General features: G+C 42.1%; 1 pseudogene; it reads right to left on the reverse strand.

The window, feature by feature from the left end:
* Positions 1-20,527: 20,527 nt before the first annotated feature.
* LOC119290313 lies at positions 20,528-20,669 on the reverse strand (annotated as a pseudogene).
* Between the last annotated feature and the right edge of the window lie 4,691 nt (positions 20,670-25,360).

A 25,360-nucleotide genomic window follows, 5' to 3' on the forward strand; every position in this document is an offset into this window, starting at 1 on the left:
AAACTCCCCCTAGGACTGTTGTTAGTTGGAGGCACTCGTTGTTTCGAGCAAGCCATGGATTGATGTTTGTTGGTGGAGGGGGAGTATAAACTTTACCATTCCGTTTGGGAACCGCCTATAATGTGTGTAGCATGGAAGATATCGCCATCTCTTGGTTGTTATGTTGACAATGAAAGTATACCACTCAAAATATTATTCACCTCTATTTCAAAACCGAGCTCTGGCACCTCTACAAATCCCTGCTTCCCTCTGCGAAGGGCATATCTATTTACTTTTATGTTGAGTCATCACCCTCTTATTAAAAGCACTAGCTGGAGAGCGCAGCTGTCATTTGCATTCATCACTGTTAATTTATATTGGGTGTGACTATGATTGGATCTCTTTTACCATGAATTACAATGTCTAGTCAGTCCTCGATCTTTAAAGGTGCTCTGCATTTATGTTTTGCGGTCCCAGAAAGGGCTAGCGAGATACCATCTTGTTATATCATATTATGATTGTTTTGAGAAAGTGTTGTCATCCGAGATTTATTATTATGGCTTGCTAGTTGATTATGCTATTGATATGGGTAATCATGAGACCTGAGAATTATTGCAAATGTGGTTAGTTATAATCTTTGCTGAAAACTTGAATGCTAGCTTGACATATTTATAACAACAAGAGCAAATAGAGTTTGTAAAAGTTTGTCTTTATTTCTTTCAGTTTGTCAACTGAATTGCTTGAGGACAAGCAAGGGTTTAAGCTTGGGGGAGTTGATATGTCTCCGTCGTATCTACTTTTCGAAACACTTTTACCCTTGTTTTGGACTCTAACTTGTATGATTTCAATGGAACTAACCCGGACTGACGTTGTTTTTAGCAGAATTGCCATGATGTTGTTTTATGTGCAGAAAACAAAAGTTCTCGGAATGACCTGAAACTCCACGGAATATCTTACAATAAATAATAAAAAATCCTCGCCAAAGATGAAGACCAGGGGGCCCACACCCTGTCCACGAGGGTGGGCCCCCCCCTAGGGTGCACCCCCTACCTCGTGGGCCCCCTGGAGACCTCCCGACTCCAACTCCAACTCTATATATTTGCTTTCAGGGAGAAAAAAATAGGAGAGAAGAAATCATCACGTTTTATGATACGGAGCCGTCGCCAAACCCTAAAACCTCTCAGGAGGGCTGATCTGGAGTCTGTTCGGGGCTTCGGAGAGGGGGATTCGTCGCCGTCGTCATCATCAACCATCCTCCATCACCAATTTCATGATGCTCACCTCCGTGCGTGAGTAATTCCATCATAGGCTTGCTGGACAGTGATGGGTTGGATGAGATTTACCATGTAATCGAGTTAGTTTTGTTAGGGTTTGATCCCTAGTATCCACTATGTTCTGAGATTGATGTTGCTATGACTTTGTTATGCTTAATGCTTGTCACTATGGCCCGAGTGCCATGATTTCAGATCTGAACCCATTATGTTTTCATCAATATATGAGAGTCCTTGATCCTATCTTGCAAGTCTATAGTCACCTATTATGTGTTATGATCCATTAACCCTGAAGTGACAATAATCGGGATACTTACCGGTGATGACAGTAGTATGAGGAGTTCATGTATTCACTATATGCTAATGCTTTGTTCCGGTTCTCTATTAAAAGGAGGCCTTAATATCCCTTAGTTTCCATTAGGACCCCGCTGCCACAGGAGGGTAGGACAAAAAATGTCATGCAAGTTCTTTTCCATAAGCACGTATGACTATATTCGGAATACATGCCTACATTACATTGATGAATTGGAGCTAGTTCTGTGTCACCCTATGTTATGACTGTTACATGATGAACCGCATCCGGCATAATTATCCATCATTGATCCGATGCCTACAAGCTTTCCATATACTGGTTTACGCTTATTTACTTTCCCATTGCTATTGTTACAATCACTAAAAAATACCAAAAACATTACTTTGCTTTCGTTACTCTTTTGTTACTGTTACCATCACTATCATATTACTTTGCTACTAAACACTTTGCTGCAGATACTAAGTTTCCAGGTGTGGTTGAATTGACAACTCAGCTGCTAATACTTGAGAATATTCTTTGGCTCCCCTTGTGTCGAATCAATAAATTTGGGTTGAATACTCTACCCTCGAAAGTTGTTGCGATCCCCTATACTTGTGGGTTATCACTATTGCAGGTCACTTTAAAGGTTATCAGGTTGAACATGCTAATCGCAGGAAAAATGAGGAGGCTGATACTTTAAGCCGGTTAGGGTCTTAGCGTAAGCCGGTGCCACCTAATACTTTCCTGGATATTCTACATAACCCTTATGTTAAATTGCCCACAGAGGAGGATCTTGCAATTCCTGACCCGGAAGCACAACTAGTGGCGACTCTCCATGCTATTCCTGATTGGAAAGTTCCATATTTGGCTTATATGACCCTGGGCGACATACCTGAGGATGAAACTTTATCCAGGTAGATAACCCGGCGGTCTAAGTCAATGACTAGTGTCAATGGAGAGTTGCATCGTCGCAGTGTTACAAGGGCGTTCCAACATTGTGTTTCTCCTAAAGAAGGTCATGAGATTCTGTGAGAGATTCATGAAGGAGATTGTGGTCACCACGCCGGCTCTAAGTCTCTTGTAGCCAAGGCTTTCCGTCACAGGTTTTATTGGCTGACGGCTCACGCCGATGCTGAAGATCTGGTTGGTAAGTGTGACGGGTGTCAGAAGTTTTCACGCCGAGCTCACGTACCATCTTAAGAATTGAGGATGATTCCAATCACTTGGCTATTTGCAGTCTGGGGGCTTGATATGGTTGGGCCTTTCAAGAGGTCCAAAGATAAAAAGACACACCTTCTGGTGGCAGTTGACAAATTTACAAAGTGGGTTGAAGCAGAGCCAGTTAGCAAATGTGATGCAGCGACAGCGGTTCAATTCATCAAAAAGGAGATTTTACGTTTTGGCTTTCCCCATAGTATAATAACTGATAATGGCACTAATCTATCCAAGGGTGCTATGGAAGATTTTTTGTCAACGTGAGTATATCCGGCTTGATGTATCATCAGTGGCTCACCCCCAGTCTAATGGTCAAGCTGAGAGAGCCAATCAAGAGATCCTAAGAGGCATCAAGCCCCAGCTTATGGTTCCTTTACAAAGGACGCCAGGTTGTGTGAGGCAGCGGTCGATGTGTGGAGTAATAGTAGTAGATGCAGGCAGGAGTCGTTCTACTTGTCTCGGACGTGATGCCTATATACATGATCATACCTAGATATTATCATAACTATGCTCAATTTTGTCAATTGCTCAACAGTAATTTGTTCACCCATCGTAAAATACTTATGCTCTTGAGAGAAGCCACTAGTGAAACCTATGGCCCCCGGGTCTATTTTCCATCATATTAATCTTCCAACACTTAGCTATTTTCATTGCCTTTTATTTTACTTTGCATATTTATCATAAAAATACTAAAAATATTATCTTATCATATCTATCAGATCTTACTCTCGTAAGTGACCGTGTAGGGATTGACAACCCCTTATCGCGTTGGTTGCGAGGATTTATTTGTTTTGTGTAGGTGCGAGGGACTCGCGCGTAGCCTCCTACTGGATTGATACCTTGGTTCTCAAAAACTGAGGGAAATACTTACGCTACTCTGCTGCATCACCCTTTCCTCTTCAAGGGAAAACCAATGCAAGTGCTCAAGAGATAGCAAGAAGGATTTCTGACGCCGTTGCCGGGGAGGTCTACGCAAAAGTCAACATACCAAGTACCCATCACAAAACCTTATCTCCCGCATTACATTATTTGCCATTTGCCTCTCGTTTTCCTCTCCCCCACTTCACCCTTGCCGTTTTATTCACCCTCTCTCTCTCTCTATTCTCCCTCTCTTTCTATATTTTCCTTTTTTGCCCGTTCCTCGCTTGCTTGTGTGTTGGATTTCTTGCTTGTCACGATGGCTCAAGATAACACTAAATTGTGTGAATTTACCAATACCAACAATAACGATTTTATTAACACTCCAATTGCTCCTCTTACCGATGCTGAATCTTGTGAAATTAATGCTGCCTTGCTGAATCTTGTCATGAAAGATCCATTTTCTGGCCTTCCTAGTGAAGATGCCGCTACCCATCTAAATAGCTTCGTTGATTTGTGTGATATGCAAAAGTAGAAAGATGTGGACAATGATATTGTTAAATTGAAGCTATTTCCTTTTTCGCTTAGAGATCGTGCTAAAGCTTGGTTTTCGTCTTTGCCTAAAAATAGTATTGATTCGTGGAATAAGTGCAAAGATGCTTTTATCTCTAAGTATTTTCCTCCCGCTAAGATTATATCTCTTAGAAACGATATTATGAATTTTAAGCAACTTGATCATGAACATGTTGCGCAAGCTTGGGAGAGGATGAAATTAATGATACGTAATTGCCCAACACATAGTTTGAATTTGTGGATGATTATACAAAAAATTTATGCCGGATTGAATTTTGCTTCTAGAAATCTTTTAGAATCGGCCGCGGGAGGCAATTTTATGGAAATCACTTTAGGAGAAGCTACTAAACTCCTAGATAATATTATGGTTAATTATTCTCAATGGCACACTGAAAGATCTACTAATAAGAAAGTGCACGCGATATAAGAAATTAATGTTTTGAGTGGAAAGATGGATGAACTTATGAAATTATTTTCTAATAAAAGTGTTTCTTCTGATCCGAATGATATGACTTTGTCTACTTTGATTGAGAATAATAACGAATCTATGGATGTGAATTTTGTTGGTAGGAATAATTTTGGTAACAACGCGTATAGTGGAAACTTTAATCCTAGGCCGTATCCTAGTAATTCCTCCAATAATTATGGTAATTCCTACAACAATTCTTATGGAAATTATAATAAGATTCCCTCTGATTTTGAATCCAATATTAAAGAATTTATTACTTCGCAAAAGAATTTCAATGCTTTGATTGAAGAAAAATTGCTTAAGATTGATGAGTTGGCTAGGAACGTTGATAGAATTTCTCTTGATATTGATTCTTTGAAACTTAGATCCATTCCTCCTAAGCATGATATCAATGAGTCTCTCAAAGCCATGAGAATTTCCATTGATGAGTGCAAAGAAAGAACCGCTAGGATGCGTGCTAAGAAAGATTCCTTTATAAGAGTGTGTTCTTCTAGTTTCCATGATAATAAAGATGAAGATCTAAAAGTTATTGATGTGTCCTCTATTAAATCTTTGTTTTGCAACATGAATCTTGATAATGATGGGACTGAATATGATCCACCTTTACCTACAAGGCGTTCCAAAAATTCGGAGTTTTTAGATCTTGATGCTAAATTTGATAAAAGTGGGATTGAAGAGATCAAAACTCTAGATGTTAATGAACCTACTATTTTGGATTTCAAGGAATTTAATTATGATAGCTGCTCTTTTATAGATTGTATTTCCTTGTTGCAATCCATGCTAAATTCTCCTCATGCTTATAGCCAAAATAAAGCTTTTACTAAACATATCGTTGATGCTTTGATGCAATCTTATGAAGAAAAACTTGAGTTGGAAGTTTCTATACCTAGAAAACTTTATGATGAGTGGGAAACAACTATTAAAATTAAAATTAAATATCATGAATGCTATGTTTTTTGTGATTTGGGTGCTAGTGTTTCCACGATTCCAAAGACTTTGTGTGATTTGTTAGGTTTCCGTGATTTTGATGATTGCTCTTTAAACTTGCACCTTGCGGATAACACTATTAAGAAACCTATGGGAAGAATTAATTATGTTCTTATTATTGCAAATAGGAACTATGTGCCCGTAGATTTTATTGTTCTTGACATAGATTGCAATCCTTCATGTCCTACTATTCTTGGTAGACCTTTCCTTAGAACGATTGGTGCAATTATTGATATGAAGGAAGGAAATATTAGATTCCAATTTCTGTTAAGGAAAGGCATGGAACACTTTCCTAGAAATAAAATTAAATTACCTTACGAATCTATTATGAGATCCACTTATGGATTGCCTACCAAAGATGGCAATACCTAGATCTATCCTTGCTTTTTATGCCTAGCTAGGGGCGTTAAACGATAGCGCTTGTTGGGAGGCAACCCAATTTTATTTTTATTCCTTGCTTTTTGCTCCTGTTTAGTAATAAATAAATTATCTAGCCTCTGTTTTGGTTGTGTTTTTTGTGTTTAATTAGTGTTTGTGCCAAGTAGAACCATTGGGAAGACTTGGGGAAAGTCTTGTTAATCTTGCTGTAAAAAACAGAAACTTTAGCGCTCACGAGAACTGCTGACATTTTTATTTGGCAAGTGCTATTTAGTTAATTATTTTTTAATATGATTAATAGATAAATTCCTCACGTCCAGGAATTTATTTTGGAGTTTTGGGGGTTCCAGATCTTGCGCTAGCTACAGATTACTACAGACTGTTCTGTTTTTGACAGATTCTGTTTTTCGTGTGTTGTTTGCTTATTTTGATGAATCTATGGATAGTGAAATAGTTTATAAACCATAGAGAAGTTGGAATAAAGTAGGTTTAACACCAATTTAAATAAATAATGAGTTCATTACAGTGCCTTGAAGTGGTGTTTTGTTTTCTTTCGCTAACGGAGCTCGCGAGACTTTCTACTTTAAGTTTTGTGTTGTGAAGTTTTCAAGTTTTGGGTAAAGATTTGATGGATTATGGAATAAGGAGTGGCAAGAGCCTAAGCTTGGGTATGCCCATGGCACCCCCAAGATAATCTAAGGACACCTAAAAGCCAAAGCTTGGGGATGCCCCGGAAGGCATCCCCTCTTTCGTCTACTTCTATCGGTAACTTTACTTGGAGCTATATTTTTATTTACCACATGATATGTGTTTTTCTTGGAGCGTCTTGTATTATTTGAGTTTTAATTTGTTAGTTTTCCACAATCATCCTTGCTGCACACACCTTTTTGAGAGAGACATACATGATTCGGAAATTATTAGAATACTCTATGTGCTTCACTTATATCTTTTGAGTTATATAGTTTTTGCTCTAGTGCTTCACTTATATCTCTTAGAGCACGTCGGTGGATTTGTTTTATAGAAACCATTGTCCTCTCATGCTTCACTTAGATTATTTTGAGAGTCCTACAAAACAGCATGGTAATTTGCTTTAATTATTTGAGGCATTCAAGATTAATAATAAAATTTTCTTATGTGTGTATTGAATACTATGAGAAGTTTGAAACTTGATAATTGTTTTGAGATATGGAGATGGTGATATTAGAGTCGTGCTAGTTGAGTAGTTGTGAATTTGAGAAATGCTTGTGTTGAAGTTTGTGATTCCCGTAGCATGCACGTATGGTGAACCATTATGTCAAGAAGTCGGAGCATGATGTATTTATTGATTGTCCTCCTTATGAGTGGCGGTCGGGGACGAGCGATGGTATTTTCCTACCAATCTATCCCCCTAGGAGCATGCGCGTAGTACTTTGCTTAGATAACTAATAGATTTTTTCAATAAGTATGTGAGTTCTTTATGACTAATGTTGAGTCCATGGATTATATGCACTCTCACCCTTCCACCATTGCTAGCCTCTCTAATACCGCGCACCTTTTGCCGGTATCATACACCCACCATATACCTTCCTCAAAACAGCCACCAAACCTACCTATCATGGCATTTCCATAGCCATCCGGAGATATATTGCCATGCAACTTTCCACCGTTCCGTTTACTATGACACGCTCCATCATTGTCATATTGCTTTGCATGATCATGTAGTTGACATTGTATTTGTGGCAAAGCCACCGTTCATAATTCTTTCATACATGTCACTCTTGATTCATTGCATATCCCGGTACACCGCCGGAGGCATTCACATAGAGTCATATTTTGTTCTAAGTATTGAGTTGTAATTGTTGAGCTGTAAGTAAATAAAAGTGTGATGATCATCATTTTTAGAGCATTGTCCCAAGTGAGGAAAGGATGATGGAGACTATGATTCCCCCACAAGTCGGGATGAGACTCCGGACGAAAAAAAGGAGTCCATAAAAAAAGAGAAAAGGCCCAAATAAAAAAATATGAGAGAAAAAGAGAGAAGGGACAATGCTACTATCCTTTTACCACACTTGTGCTTCAAAGTAGCACCATGATCTTCATAATAGAGAGTCTCCTATGTTATCACTTTCATATACTAGTGGGAAATTTTCATTATTGAACTTGGCTTGTATATTCCAATGATGGGCTTCCTCAAAATGCCCTAGGTCTTCGTGAGCAAGTGAGTTGGATGCACACCCACTTAGTTCCTTTTGTTGAGCTTTCATATACTTATAGCTCTAGTGCATCCGTTGCATGGAAATCCCTACTCACTCACATTGATATCTATTGATGGGCATCTCCATAGCCCATTGATACGCCTAGTTGATGTGAGACTATCTTCTCCCTTTTTGTCTCCTCCACAACCACCATTCTATTCCACCTATAGTGCTACGTCCATGGCTCACGCTCATGTATTGCGTGAAGATTGAAAAAGTTTGAGAACATTAAAAGTATGAAACAATTGCTTGGCTTGTCATCGGGGTTGTGCATGATTTGAATACTTTGTGTGGTGAAGATGGAGCATAGCCAGACTATATGATTTTGTAGGGATAACTTTCTTTGGCCATGTTATTTTGAAGAGACATAATTGCTTAGTTAGTATGCTTGAGGTATTATTATTTCTATGTCAATATTAAACTTTTGTCTTGAATCTTTCGGATATGAATATTCATACCACAATTAAGAGAATTACATTGAAATTATGCCAAGTGGCATTCCACATCAAAAATTATGTTTTTATCATTTACCTACTTGAGGACGAGCAGGAATTAAGCTTGGGGATGCTTGATACGTCTCCAACGTATCTATAATTTTTTATTGTTCCACGCTATATCATATTCTGTTTTGGACATTATTGGGCTTTATTATACACTTTTATATTATTTTTCGGACTAACCTATTAACCGGAGGCCCAGCCCAGAATTGTTGTTTTTTTGCCTATTTTAGGGTTTCGCATAAAAAGAATATCAAACGGAGTCCAAACGGAATGAAACCTTCGAGAACGTGATTTTCGGAACGAACATGATCCAGAGGACTTGGACCCTACGTCAAGAAACCAACAGGGAAGCCACGAGGTAGGGGGCGCGCCTACCCCCCCCCCCCAGGCGCGCCCTCCACCCTCGTGGGCCCCCTATTGCTCCACCGACGTACTCCTTCCTCCTATATATACCTACGTACCCCCAAACGATCAGATATGGAGCCAAAAACCTAATTCCACCGCCGTAACTTTCTGTATCCACGAGATCCATCTTGGGGCCTGTTCTGGAGCTCCGCCGGAGGGGGCATCGATCACGGAGGGCTTCTACATCAACACCATAGCCTCTCTGATGATGTGTGAGTAGTTTATCTCAGACCTTCGGGTCCATAGTTATTAGCTAGATGGCTTCTTCTCTCTTTTTGGATCTCAATACAAAGTTCTCCCCCTCTCTTGTGGAGATCTATTCGATGTAATCTTCTTTTGTGGTGTGTTTCTTGAGACCGATGAATTGTGGGTTTATGATCAAGTTTATCTATGAACAATATTTGAATCTTCTCTGAATTCTTTTATGTATGATTGGTTATCTTTGCAAGTCTCTTCGAATTATCAGTTTGGTTTGGCCTACTAGATTGATCTTTCTTGCAATGGGAGAAGTGCTTAGCTTTGGGTTCAATCTTGCGATGTCCTTTCCCAGTGACAGTAGGGGCAGCAAGGCACGTATTGTATTGTTGCCATCGAGGATAACAAGATGGGGTTTTATCATATTGCATGAATTTATCCCTCTACATCATGTCATCTTGCTTAAAGCGTTACTCTGTTCTTATGAACTTAATACTCTAGATGCATGCTGGATAGCGGTCGATGTGTGGAGTAATAGTAGTAGATGTAGGCAGGAGTCGGTCTACTTGTCTCGGACGTGATGCCTATATAAATGATCATACCTAGATATTCTCATAACTATGCTCAATTCTGTCAATTGCTCAACAGTAATTTGTTCACCCACCATAAAATACTTATGCTCTTGAGAGAAGCCACTAGTGAAACCTATGGCCCCCGGGTCTATTTTCCATCATATTAATCTTCCAACACTTAGCTATTTTCATTGCCTTTTATTTTACTTTGCATCTTTATCATAAAAATACCAAAAATATTATCTTATCATATCTATCAGATCTCACTCTCGTAAGTGATCATGTAGGGATTGACAACCCCTTATCGTGTTGGTTGGGAGGATTTATTTGTTTTGTGTAGGTGCGAGGGACTCGCGCGTAGCCTCCTACTGGATTGATACCTTGGTTCTCAAAAACTGAGGGAAATACTTACGCTACTCTGTTGCATCACCCTTTCCTCTTCAAGGGAAAACCAACACAAGTGCTCAAGAGGTAGCAATAGTATCAAGCAAGGCAACACATGCACGATGGCATGGCAAATCAAGGATTTAATTACAGCCTATTACAATGGCACCAAGTGCCCCACAGGAATAATTGTTTTAGCAGTTCTCACAGAAAGCAGATGTTAAGCCAGCCAACGGCTTACGACTCCTGATCTTGTTGTGTTGAAGGTTGCGGCTCGTCCATCCCCTGTTCATCTACCTCCTATTCACCCAATGGCTGGAATTTAGTGGTTGACCAGTCGATCCCCATTAATGCTCTGAATACAGCTTCATCACTTATAAGTGTGGATGGATCAACATTAGGGGCATAAGTGTGCTTACAGATTGGAGGAGTCAGGTCCGGAGCATCATGAGTCGGCACCTTCACCTTCTTATTATTGGCATCATAAAAGCGGTTGATAATGGGTCAGATCAGTTTCTTCAGCCAGTTTGCTAGCCAAAGTACACATTTCCCTAGTAAGAGTGGCTAAGTCGTCTGCAGTAAAGGGTGATCCATCTTCTTTTATGCTTGGGCAGCCGTTGGCCAAGTCTGCCGGCTCAAGATCTCTAGCCACGCTTTGGCCCGGGTTAGTGCGGCAAGGGCACCGGCTCTGGCAGCTGATTTTTTTAATTCCCCAATCCGTTCAGGCAGCATGGATAGTTTGTCCAACGTATCCTTGATAAGGGTTAGAGCTGGTATGTTGTGGGCGGTTGTGCAGATGGCTTGCTGTGCGCCAATATAGAGCTGCTCTATGAGTGTATAAGCAGCTTTCAGCTTCTTCCGCATATCTGAGCCCAGATGGTTAACCCGGGATCCTGCGGTATTAAGGATGTTTGTAAGCCAGGAGCATGATGGATAAAGAAATGTTCAAAGAGTAAGAGGAAATTAATTTACCAAATACAGCAGCAGTCATGGCATTTATTTGCTGTTGTAAGCCGGCAAGCTCTGAAGATACCGGCTCAAGGGCCGCTTTAGCATCTTCAGCCCTTTTCAGCAGAGCTGCCCTTTCTGTCTCCCAACCTGTTTGTTCCGCCTTGAAGCTTTCCTTCATTTTTTTCCATAGTTGCTAAGGCACTAGTCAGTTCATCCTTGGCCTTGGATGTTTCTGCTTGTTGCGACTTGATATTTTCTTGGAGGTCGGCGACTTGGGATTCTTTACTGTTAAGCTCAGACTGCAAAGGTAAACAGTAAATAAGATGGCAATGAATTTATTTGAAGTCCCAAGTACAATACAAGTATTATACTTGACACTTGGGGGCTAATGTCTATTGCTTCTGCAAACATTCTGAAGTCCCAAGCACACTACAAGTATTATACTTGGCACTTGGGGGCTAATGCATATTGCTCTTTAAACATGACTTTATTTGCTGACCCCAGATAAAGGAGGATGATTCGGTTTTCGAAGGCTATGACTGGAATCATGGATTTCTGGAAGATGATTAGTCTCGACTTAACATATTTTGTTAAGCCAGCCCTTGGGGGCTACAGACGCAATGTTAACTCCTGCTGGATTTCTGGAAGATGATTAGTCTTGACTTAACATATTTTGTTAAGCCGACCCTTGGGGGCTACGGACACAATGTTAACTCTTGCTGGATTTCTGGAAGATGCTTATTCTCGACGTAACATATTTTGTTAAGCCGACCCTTGGGGGCTACGGACGCAATGTTAATTCTTGCTGGGTTAAGAAGTTCCGACTCAATATATTTATTAAGCCCGCCCTTGAGGGCTACAAGGAGTTGATATATGCAATTATTGAAGTTTACAGCACATGTTATTCTATCATGGTCAATAAACTTGGCGGCTAAGGGGAAGGATATTCATGTAACAAGGGATTGTAGTGTTTACCTCATAGCGCTCCTTCATTAAATTTACTAAGCCGGCTTCAAAGTCATGGCTTGTGTACAGGCGATTTAAAAAGCCAGAATGGAGATCTTGGGCGCTAAAATGAGTATAGCTCTCCAAGTCTGTTTTCCACTTGCCTTTATCTTCAGCAGCAATTTCCTCCTTAGCGTTGTGCTTGGATAAGACGTTAGGTTGACCCGGAGCTGTGAATCCAACACCGGTGACAACAACATAATCAATCTTCTCCTCGGAAGGTTTGGTTGGGCTTGGCGGCTTAGAGGTAGTCGGTTCAACATCCACATGGTCCATGGAAGCTTCATGATCTTCCAGAGGAGAGTTATATATTGTGGCTTCTGCAGTTTGTTGAGGATGAGGAGACTCTGGCTGCTTCTCCGGTTCAGACATATTAATATCATCAGCCGACTTAGCTAGCCTGGCCTTCTTGTTGGGCTTAACTTGCCCCCTGAAAAATAAGAAGTAAAATGAAGTCAAGGTGATGATCAAGCATAAGGTCGGATTAATTGAAAATGATCTTACCCAGGTACGGTCTTGAAAGCTGGAATTTGTGTTCATGTTGACTCGCTAGAGGAGGAATGAGAAGTCCCCTGATAGTTTGAATTAGACGGGTCAAGAGGTTGTTGAAAATAACCCGCCTCGGGGTAAAGTATGTCAGAAATATGTAAGACCTCTGGACGGCATTTGTGAAGCGGAGTGTTTGGTAAGCCGGCAGAAGTAATCACATTGCCGCTAAGCTGGGTCATGCGGCGAGCTTCATGTTGTTGTTTCTTCAAAAGAAAGTTTGGATCCAAGTGAGCTAGAGGGTGAGAAAAGCTTACTTTCCGGCTTGCTTGTCGGGTTTTTTGTGTTGGCAGAGGTTCTGAGCTGGAAGAAAGAATAATTACCTCTGCGTCGCCTGCACGGCTAGCTTCTGTGTCATCCTGGCAACAATCATTGTCAATGAGATGTATAAAAAGGAGCCAAGAGAATCAAATTCTACCTCTGACTCATGATCATCATCATCATCATTATCAATGTTTAAGTCGGCGGACTCGGTAGTTTTCTTCTTGGTGGGCTTCTTGTGAGCCTTGGTTTTCACATGAGTCGGCTTGGTCAGTTTATCCTGTGTTCTCCTCTTCCAAAATGGATCATCAGCCTGTGAAGATTGAGCAGATCACAAGTAGATATCAAAAAATATGGATTAAGCATAAGAGGGGAAATTCTTACAGCTGGCGGCCGGTTGAAGGAACAGAACGGACTAAGTCCGGTTTTGCTGCACTCTTTCATAGATTCATTCAGCAGCTTCTTCGTGGCTTCAGTGACTTCTACATCAGACAGCTGAATTTTACAATGGCGTTGAGGATGGTTTACATCACCAGTATATTCACACATTAAGCCAGGTCGACATCTTAATGGCAAAATACTCCAAGATATCCAGCACCGGGAAAAGTCGACGCCAGTTAATCCGTTGGCCATAAAGGCTCTGAGCTTTGAAAAGGCTGGTGAGTATTTGGCCCTTTCCCTCGAGTTGAGCCGTTGGGGGAGTGGATGAGTGTTGCTAAGTCAGTGTTCGCGGTAACCCGGCAGAAGGTTTTCACCATCCAGAGATGTATCTTGACAATAAAACCAAGTTTGGTTCCAGTCTTTGGGGTGACTATGCAGTTTAGCATGGGGAAAGCTGACGTCCTTCCTCTTTTGAATGGAGACTCCACCAAGTTCTTGACACGGCCCATCGACGAATTCTGTTTGACGGTTCAAGTAATAGAATTCCCTAAATAAGTCAACTGTAGGCTCCTCTTGAAGATAAGCTTTGCAAAATACTTGGAAGTTGCAGATGTTGGACACGGAGTTGGGTCCGATGTCTTGAGGGTGAAGTTGAAGGAAATGCAACACATCACGAAAAAATTTCAGCTGGGTGGACTGAATCCTCGACCCAAGTGATCAGCCAAAACAATTATTTCTCCATCTTTGGGTTGAGGAGGAACTTCCCCAGCAGGAACTCTCCAATGGACGATTTCTTTCTTAGCTAAGGCGCCAGTGGCAACAAAATTGTTCAAATCTTCCTCGGTAACCCGGGATTTGACCCAATTGCAAGACGTGTATGTCTTAGCCATCTTATCAATGATCTGAAAAGAAAGGTTTTGCCGGTTCAGTATTACATGATTAAGCCGGTTTATGGTTAACATGGAAACAATAAAGAAGCATGCATAGGTGTTAAGCCGGAGATCGACATTACAGAGTTACAAGGAACTATTGACGGCTTAAAAGGGGACTAATGATACTTGGCGGGTTACTATTTCTGAGTTAAGCCGCCCATACAAATGTTGAAAGGATAGATCTAGGGATGAAAAATCTAAGTGCTGAGAAAAACATGTTTCGCAGATTGATGCTATGATTTCGGATCTACCGCATTCCAGTTAATACAAAAATATTCAGACCTAAAATATCAGTGTTTGAGCAGTTCATGGTCCAGATTCGTTTTCTAATACGGAGGAAATATTCTAAACAGTAAAAGGGATTGCTATGACTACCGCGGTGTAGGAGGAGTATCGAGTTTGGATCAAAAATGAATGCTACAACCAAGAACAAGGACGAACTTTGATGAACTCCATTGAAACCCTAGCGGATCTATGGGAGAGGAAGAAGGAGAACTAACCAGGGTTGTTGAACAGCGAAGATGCGCGGAAGAAATCTGATCCGAATAGGTTGATGCAGCGGCCAATGTTGCAGCAGAGGCGAAGGTCAACGGCGGCGGCAGAGCCTGAAAGCTAGCGCGTCGCGAGGTGGAAGACAGAGACGAAGAGGCACGGGGGAGAAGTGAAAGGGACCCCCAGCCCTATTTATAAGGCAAACAGATAAGTGACATGCGCGGGGATCGAGGAGGCCCAAAAATGGATATGACAGGCACCGATGGCGCGTTTTTCGGATATTCACTAAAGAGAAGATTTATTTAAGGTTGGGCCTTGTGCAAATATTAATGATAGATGACATCACGACGGTTTATCAAGAACCTAGAAGATGGCATCACGGCAAGTTACAAGATTTTGCAAAAGTAATGGAGAAGGAATATTTTCTAAGTGTTGAAGATTGATATGAACAAGTTCAAATCAACCTGGGGCCTAATGTTGGGGATATGACTACTGGATTAACCCGCCCATGAGGGGCCGGGTTAAGTCCTTGGCGGTTTATCAAGACAAGGCCCATAAAGACGCTTAAGGCGGTAGTCTATTATGCAAATGACAAAACCCGGAGCCCGAAGGCGACTTAAGGCCCAAACAATTGTAAACTGTCATATGTATGTAACTTTTAGTATAAGGCATGTGCAGTTAGTCACCGAGTCGGACACGTTGTTTATGAGCCGACCGGGACTCTATAAACCGCTGGGCGTCAACCTGTGTATATAAAAGGACGACCCAGCGGCGACTTAGGGAAGAGAGAAGAGATCGAAAGCTAGGTCAAGTGTATTCGCTCCCTGGTAATCGAGACTTAAGCAATACCACCTCAACTGGAGTAGGCCTTTACCTTCACTACAAGGGGCCGAACCAGTATAAATTCATGTGTCCTTTGTCCCGTTTAACCCCTTTAAGCTAACCTAGTGCGATGGCTCCACGACTAAGTCCTCACACTAGAACATCTGCCGTGATAATTCCATGATGGTTCTAGTGATGGCTTCAAGGTAACTTTCTTTGTAGTCTATTCTAAGGCCATCGACCCCATTCGAGCAGTTTGGAGAAGAGAGCTAAGGTAGCTGCTTAGGTAAGCACACGATACCTCCAACGGTGGAATTGATTTGGTGTGCACTAGCTCGTTACGGAGGTGCCAAACCCAGCATAGCACCATGATGATCATGTCACGAATGTGATCCAACTAATCGACAAGTAGATGAATGAGACACACGTTATCTTATTTGGTAGGGGCATTGATCTTGCATCACGTCACAAAGTGCAGCGACATTGGAGCAGACCAGAAGTGCATGGAATGATGATCATCTTCCCGCCCACACACCGCACACGTAGCGTGTGTGCTAATATGATGTCAGTTCTTCTCGGAGTTCGTCGCTGGTGTGCGAAAGATCACTTTCCAGGCGAATACTTTCATTTTAGGAGGAATCGACGCTCTCCAAATTAAGTTCCAGATAGGACAATCTTCACATAAGCGTGAGATGTTAGCTCCAGGAGAGAATCGGTCTGAATGCTCGGGCATGGCCAGGTAGTATGCACTCTTGAATGGAAAAAAGCCCAACTTCTCCAGAGGCCACACAATGAAGCCCACTCGCAGCCTTGGAGAAGTACATATTTTCAGAATAGCTTCAATATGGGCATGGCAAAAGAATTGTTTCAGTTGAAAGATTGCGTGGAAGCGTATGCCTTTGAGCAGGGACGCGTACGTGTTATATAGGCAATGCAGATTACATCATGCGGCAGTTAGGTTGTGGATTGATCCTCAAGAAAACTATACAAGAGATAAGGATAAACCCTAACAACCTAACCACCTAGATTACAACGCACGCAATCTACCTACCTCTCTACAGTATACGGTTTACAATACCGTATACCTTGTACATGACTCTTTCTAACACGCCTCCTCAATCACAGCTTCACCAAGTTGAGATTGCCCTTGAAGTCTTCTAACTTCTTCCATGACAAAGCTTTGGTAAACAGATTATTTGGGTTCAAACTTTGCTACGTGAACTTGGAGTTATGCACTCACCAGTTGCACGTCTCTGGTGTGATAATATTAGTGCCACATATCTGTCAGCAAATCCAGTGTTTCATGCAAGGACAAAACACATAGAAGTGGACTATCATTTTGTTCGAGAGAGAGTAGCTAACAAACTACTAGATATCCGTTTTATTCCCACAGGTGATCAAGTTGCAGATGAGTTTACCAAAGCTTTGTCATGGAAGAAGTTAGAAGACTTCAAGGGCAATCTCAACTTGGGGAAGCTGTGATTGAGGGGGCGTGTTAGAAAGAGTCATGTACAAGGTATACGGTATTGTAAACCGTATACCGTAGAGAGGTAGGTAGATTGCGTGCGTTGTAATCTAGGTGGTTAGGTTGTTAGGGTTTATCCTTATCTCTTGTATAGTTTTCTTGAGGATCAATCCACAACCTAACTGCCGCATGATGTAATCTGAATTGCCTATATAACACGTACGCGTCCCTGCTCAAAGGGATACGCTTCCACATGATCAATAGGCTCAGACAGGGTAGTTTCAGGTAGCAATAAGATCTCAGATCGAAGGGGAGTGACTGCATTAGGGTTTAAATCTTTCAAGGCAAAATCCTTCTTAAGATCTTCTAGCAATGCTACATTTGCATCTTGTGATGAGCTAGCAACAATAATATCATCAACATAAACCAACATAAAAATAGTGATATTTCCCTTTCTGTAGAAGAACAAAGAAGTATTGCCCTTGGATGATTTGAAACCAAGTATTTGAAGTTTTTCACTTAACTTGGAGTACCAAGCCCTAGGTGCTTGTTTTAGTCCATACAGAGCTTTATCAAGTTTGCATAGATAATTCTCCTTTCCTGTTACCTCATAACCAGGTGGATGTCTCATATAGACTTCTTCCTCTAGAACGCCATGAAGAAACGCATTCTGAACATCCAATTGCCTTAGGCTCCAATTCCTTGATACTGCAACAGAGAGAACAAGTCTGATAGTAGCTGCCTTTACAACAGGACTAAAGGTATCTTCATAATCTATACCATATCTCTGTTTAAAACCTTTGGCTACTAATCTTGCCTTATACCTATCAACTTGACCATCTGCTTTCCTTTTAATTCTATAAACCCATTTACAATCAATGATATTCTTGTTTCGTGTTGGTGGAACTAGATGCCACGTCTTATTTTTAATAAGAGCACCATACTCATCATTCATAGCCATTTTCCATTTGTGTCACTTAGAGCTTCATGCAAACTACTTGGCTCACCAGTAGTTGTTAAGCCTCCAAACCGAGGTTTGAGCTTGTCATACCTGACCGTATCATCTGTACGAATTTGTGTTTTTACAATACCGTGATGTGATCTTGTCATGCGAGGCGACATATCAGGAGCTGCATGAGGCTGCGCCGCAGAAGATCTGGCCGAGGGAATCACAGCCGCGTGGGATCCCACGTCGATCCTGCCATCAGTTGCACGAGATCCCATGTCGATCCCGTCGTTAGTGCCAGGGGATCCGACATCCCGCCTTGTCACATCGGCATTGGCCGACGCGCCCACACCAGGTTGGTCCACCTGGCGGTCATCGTGAGGCAGCGCCCGACGCGAGGGACCGGTCGGCTCAGAAGTTGGCCCACCTGGGGAGCCAACGCCCGACACGCCCACGCGCCCTCCTGGCCCACCTGGGGAGGCAGCACCCGACGCGGACACGCGCCCCCTGGGAGGGGTGCGATCCGAGGCGGATTCCCCTGGGCTGCCGTCTGCACCTGCGCTGTCATCCTCGGAATCAGCGGCAGCAGCACCTGAATCTCCACCGTGCTCTTCGTCATTTTTGTCTTGTACCGCCTGCATAAAATGATGCATAGGGGCTGGATTTTCACCAGAATTAGCAAGAAAATTTGCATGTTGATCAACCACTCGTTCACCCCCATGATCAATAGGCTCAGACATGGTAGTTTCAGGTAGCAATAAGATCTCAGATCGAAGGGGAGTGCCTACATTAGGGTTTAAAGCTTTGAAAGGAAAAACCGTCTCATCGAAGATGACATCCCTAGATATGTAGACTCGGCCAACAGCAACATCAAGGCATTTAAAACCTTTGTGAAGATTGCTGTATCCGAGAAAAACACATTGTTTGGATCGAAATTCTAATTTTTTGGAATTATAGGGACGGAGGTTTGGCCAATAGGCACATCCAAAAACTCGAAGGGAATGATAGTTTGGTTGTTCATGAAACAGACGACCCAGGGGGGGTTTCATAGTTGATCACTTTACTAGGGGTGCGATTTATGAGATATGTGGTAGAGAGAAAAGCCTCATCCCAAAATTTTAAAGGCATGGAGGCATGAGCCAAGAGAGAAAGACCCACGTCGACAATGTGACGATGTTTTCTTTCAGCTGATCCGTTCTGCTGATGAGCATGAGGACAGGAGACATGGTGGGTGATTCCTAGTTGGCGAAAGAAGGAATTTAAACGTTCATATTCGCCACCCCAGTCAGTTTGCATGGTGATAATTTTCCTATTGACCAACCTTTCAACTAATGCTTGAAATTCATGAAAGATTTTGAAGACCTCAGACTTATGCTTGAGAAGATAGATCCATGTGAATTTGCTATAATCATCAATAAAGGACACATAATAGTTTTTCCTATTGATAGAATCACGGGCAGGCCCCCATACATCGGAGAAAATTTGCTCTAAAGGAGCTTTAGATACACTGATCGAACTAGGATACGGCAGTTGGTGGCTCTTGCCTAATTGACAAGTGTCACAAACACCTTCTTTATTCAACTCACTACTTGAAAAAGGAATGTTGTTGTGGCTAAGGACATGACAAACTATGGTTGAAGAAGGATGCCCTAGCCGACTGTGCCACCTGTCCGTGGACACTTTATTGACACCAAACGCCTGTTTGCTGGAGGTCACCGGAGCCGATGATAGGGGGTAAAGACCACGTTTACACCTGCCTTGGAGAAGGGTTATCCTCGTTCCCTGTTCCTTAACAAAAAATAAACGTGGGTGAATTTCAAGAAAGGTATTGTTGTCAGTGGATAAACGATGAGCTGAGATAAGATTTTTGGTGGCATCGGGTACATGCAATATATTTTTGAGATGAAGATCACGAGTGGGGGTTTGAACAGTGGATTGACCAATATGACAAATTTCCATACCTTCCCCGTTTGCAGTATGGACTTGCTCGTTGCCGTTGTACTTGTTGCGGACGGTCAACTTGTCGAGCTCGCTGGTGATGTGGTCCGTGGCCCCCGTGTCCAGGTACCAGTTTGTGTCCACTCCATAGGACGAGGTGGTGGCCGAGCCTGCACTTTTCTCGTTCTTGGTGAAAGAGATGTCGAAGCGGCGGTAGCACTCGACGGCGGTGTGGTTTGGCTTCTTGCAAATCTGGCAAACAACCTCAGGGAGATCGTTGCCTCCTCCATTGCCGTTGCCACGGCCTCCATTGCCGCGACCACCGCCTCCATTGCCACGGCCTCCATTGTCGCGGCCTCCTCCGTTTCCACGGCCTCCACGCCCGCCTCCGCGACCGAAACCACCACGGCCACGAGACACGGCATTGGCCGAGGATTGAGAGGACTGATTTCCCCCTTCAAACATGGCAAGACGCTTTTCAAAACGAATCAGCTGAGAATAAAGTTCAGCTACCTTGATGGGCTTAGTCCTCGTAGCGCAGATGGACGAGACAAAGGAGATGTAGTCGAAGTCGAGTCCGGTGAGGATGTAGGAGACCATGTCGTCATCGTCGAGCGGCTTCCCTGCTGAAGCCATCTCGTCGCCTAGCGCTTTCATGCGCCCGATGTACTCGGCGATGGTCGCGGTGCCCTTTTTGGTGGTGGAGAGGGCGATCCGCGTGTTGACGATGTTGGCCTGCGTCTGGGAGAGAAACATCTCTCTGATCGCGGTCCATGTCGTGGATCATCACAGGAGCAGAGATTGAATTGAAGATGAAGCTGAGCACCTGGGAGTCTTGCGCCAACGCGGTGAGATGTTTCGGATTCGGCACATCGGTGGGCTTGCCATCCTTGTCGACAAGCTTGGGCTCCGGGAACGGGTGATCGGGGTTGAGGTGGTCGATCAGTCGGGCTCCGCGGATGGTAGCTAAGGCCTGTGCACGCCACACTAGGTAGTTGCCGCGGTGGAGCTTTTCAGCGATGGGAATGAGGGCATATGGAGCGGCGGTGGAGCTAGAGCTGGCCATGGCTACTAGGTTTGATGCGAGCTGCTAGGTTTTGGATGCGGTAGAGGAACTAGGCTCTGATACCATGAAAGATTGCGTGGAAGCGTATGCCTTTGAGAAGGGACGCGTACGTGTTATACAGGCAATGCAGATTACATCATGCGGCAGTTAGGTTGTGGATTGATCCTCAAAAAAACTATACAAGAGATAAGGATAAACCCTAACAACCTAACCACCTAGATTACAACGCACGCAATCTACCTACCTCTCTACGGTATACGGTTTACAATACCGTATACCTTGTACATGACTCTTTCTAACATCAGTAAGGCCGACAATAGTGAAGTACCATGCACTCGGCATTAGCAGACACGCTAATGTGGCAGACAATTAAAAAGAAGAGAGAGGATTAGAGTAAAATTATATATCATAGTGTCATAATAAATACTATGCTACTAGTACTCCTATATGCAGGGTCGTACCTTTCAAATCGGGGGCCCAATGCGAAATCAAGTTTAGGTCTATATGTAAAAAATATCAATTAAAATACTATGCATTAACTATTGTGATGATACAACTTTTTCTCAAAGAATTCACATTTTTTAAAAATAACTTACTTGTTACCAAAAAAAGAAATAAATCAGAAAAAGAAAAATATATACTTGTCTACAAGAAACTAATTAGTGGAGAGAAAGGTTGGAGACCATGATGTGGTAATGCATGAGTTGGATCGCTCAACGTGCAGTGAAAATGAGAAACGCAAATACCAAGAGAGGGAGAGGGGGGTGAGGTTGGCCTGAAGGGGTTTCCGATGGTGAGGGTGAGTCCTTTTCATTTAGCACTAAGCGCATTCATTAGTACATAATCAATTTTTTAATACGTACCTAATCAGTTGATCATTAGTAGTAATTGCTGATTTTGGGCCCCTGAAATTTGGAGGCCCTGTGCAACCGTTCCGGTTGCACATGCCAAGATACGACCTCATTCGGTTTGAAGGATTTTACAGAAAAAATATGGGAACAAGGATTCCAGAGAAAAATTTCCTATATGTGCATTCGGGTTGTAGGAAATATGTAAAGGAATTTCGTAGGAATACTATTCATTTTCTATGCTTTTGGAGGAAACTACACATCCACTCAAAGCTCATTTTGCGCGTAGGAACGAGGCAAGTCAATTCCTTAGGGTGGTAAGTGTCATCCTATCAAATTCCTATACTACTCCAAATCCCTACGTCTAGATTTCCTCCAAACCGAATGAGCCCACTTGTCTGCCTCTATGTGTCATGTATGGCAATAAATAAGACCATTTATATGATACTATGCACTATAAAGATAGTATTATGTACTATTATGCACTATGATCTATGCTTATTGCCGGACGTGGCACTTTACAGATTTATTTTTCTCTTGGCTCGGTTTATGAGCTTCCTTAGAACCTAAGACCTTGTTACATTTTTTAATAATATGGCTGCATGCATCGATTGATGCAGGGGCCGAATGTCAACCTTCTTTTCTAAAAAAACAAAAAAACGTAATATCATAAGCATGATACTACTATATGATACTTTCTACTATGTCTAGCCTAAATTCACTTGCAAGCTCACTACTTGGCACTTGCAAAACTCGAACCACGTCTAAAGAAATTGTTGCAAATGAGACGCAAGCGTGTGCGCATGCCGGCTATACGACACTATTCCGAGCATGAAACCTCACGGCGACGTGGTCAGGTCACCTCCAAGAACCTGGATGGTGAGGAGTAGTACTATTTCCTGGTAGTAACTGCAGATGCTTTGGACTGAGACCGAAATAAATGCGGTGGCGCTGTAAAAACGTCCCGTCGTGCCGCCACCCCAACTCCCACCTGTTCCATCGGCGAGCCCGGCGTCCAATGGAAGCTAAAGCGGCTTTTTGGCTGGCGTAAATGAGCGGATCCGAGCGGCATTCCCAGGAAATATTTTGTTGGAATCCCCAAACCGTGCATTGGGGCTTCACGTGCAGGCGCAGCCGGACGTACATGCGCGCCCATAAACTAGGCATCGGGTTCGGGTGTGGCGCGCGCCGGATTGCGTGGGTGCGTAAAGCCGTGTAGCGACCGTCGCGGCCTTCTAGGCTCCGAGAACGGAACCGCCTTGGTTGACTTGCTTTCGCCCCATGCCCCAACACGTAGTACTACTAGAGTACTAGTAGTGCTTTTCTTTTTTCTGTTCTAGCTTTGGTATTTGTTATTCGGCCGGATCAGCGGAAGAATTAGGTTGATGAGCAATAGGAGATGAGAGACTTGAGAAGGGAGGAGCATATGCGCATGAACATGCATGTCCCATATCCGTGTCATGAGATGGATGGTTCATGTGTGATCTCCACCACCTCCATGGATGGATGATGCGACGCGGCCAGGAACGCAGGATGGATGGATGATGCGACGCGGCCAGGAACGCAGGATGAAACGTACTCCCTCCTGTCATTTTTAGTCTGCATATAAATTTCGTCTAAAGTCAAAATATCCCTACATTGATCAAACTTATAGAAAAAATTATCAATATTTACAATGCCAAATCAATGTTGTTAGATTCATTGTAAAATATAGTTTTGTAGTGTATATATTTGATATTGTGGATGTTGGTATTTTTAATATAAATTTGGTTAAACGTTGCAACATTTGACTTGATAAAAATCTAATACGCGAAGTAAAAATGACCGGAGGGAGTAGTACCAGTACTCTATTTTGCGGCCTGCCATTCTCTCACATCACAGTGAGTGACCCTGGAAGGAGCAAAGTCTGATTTAAACCTTGAAATTGTAAAGCACGTTTAAAATAAACCCTCACGTTTAAATCCCTGAAGTTTGTACCATGTTCTTTCCTATCCCGCTCTAAATGAAGCTTCACTCCATTTTAGAAGGGGATTTGGTGACGTGGCACCGGGAATCCGGGATTGTTGACTTTGACCAAATTAATTATTGCCATGTCGGTGTACACATATATGGGTCCTTTCTTGTCAGTGTGTTGGAGAAAGAAATGCTAGAAGGTTTCAGGAAAATAAAAGTCACCGACGAGGGTTCGAGCAGCAAACCGAGCTGACCGCCAGACTATCCTACTCTATCTGTCGGAAGATATATTTGTATTTCATAGTAGCAAAAGGGGCCGTGCGTTGCAACAGGAGATTTTTTCATGATCTTCAATGGCCATGACCATATTTTGTTGCATCATCGAGATACACTATCACTCTCAAGTTCATGAAATCATGAACATTTTTTAAAACTCATGCACATATTTGAAATCATGAACATTTTGTTTTAAATTTTGAACACTTTTAAAAAAAATTGAACATTTTCTAAAATCAAGAACATTTTTTGAATTCACGAACATTTTATACTATTTGCAAACATATTTTAAAATTGTGAAAAAATTGTTTTCTTTTTTATTTTATGTGCAAATGGACAAACAAAACGACGGATGAAAACTGGTAATAAGCGACATACAAAAAACGGGAGTAAGAAACGTCTGTGCCTTTAATAGATAAAGAAAAATACTAATTAAGGGTGCAACATGAAAATAATTTTAAAAATAATTAACATGCAAGATAACATTATATTTAGAATCTGCAAATTTTTCTCGGTGATTTCCATATATAGCATGCTAAATTTGGACTTGGAATTTGAAAGATATGAATATTTAAAAAATACTTGAATCTGCAAAAAAAATATGTTAAAAAGAGAATATTTTGGCCGTAATTGTGCTGTCTAGATCATCTATTAAGCGACACTTGGCAAGGTAACTCTATATTACGCCAACTGAAATTCGCGAAAAAAGGCTGCAAAAATGGGAACGATCCAGGTCTCCTGGATGGCAGAGAAACGTCTAAGCCAGTAGGGTGGTTTGTTTGCTTGTGTTGTGTAAGGGCATTCAGTAGAAAAACCAAACTCTATTGCCGGGGACTTAAGAAAAAACCGAATCGTTTTGGCACTTATGGTGGTATTGGTGGGTAATTTTTATCAACTTGAAAGATAATTTTAATAACTGGCGACCAGAAGCGATAGCTACTTTATTAGTACTTCCTCCTTTCATTATATAGGGCCTAATGTGTTTTTAAAGACAGTCTTTGACTATTGACAAGATTAATAGCACATGAGATGTATACTATAAAAATTATATTATTGGAAACTCCTTCGACATGCAAAATTGAAAGTATGCTTTGTGTAAGTTGCATGTTATATATTATTGCTCTAACGTTGGTCAAAATTAGCTTCAAAAAATGTATTAGAACCTA

This window comes from Triticum dicoccoides, chromosome 4A, assembly GCF_002162155.2.
Source record: "Triticum dicoccoides isolate Atlit2015 ecotype Zavitan chromosome 4A, WEW_v2.0, whole genome shotgun sequence".
NCBI lineage: Eukaryota > Viridiplantae > Streptophyta > Magnoliopsida > Poales > Poaceae > Triticum > Triticum dicoccoides.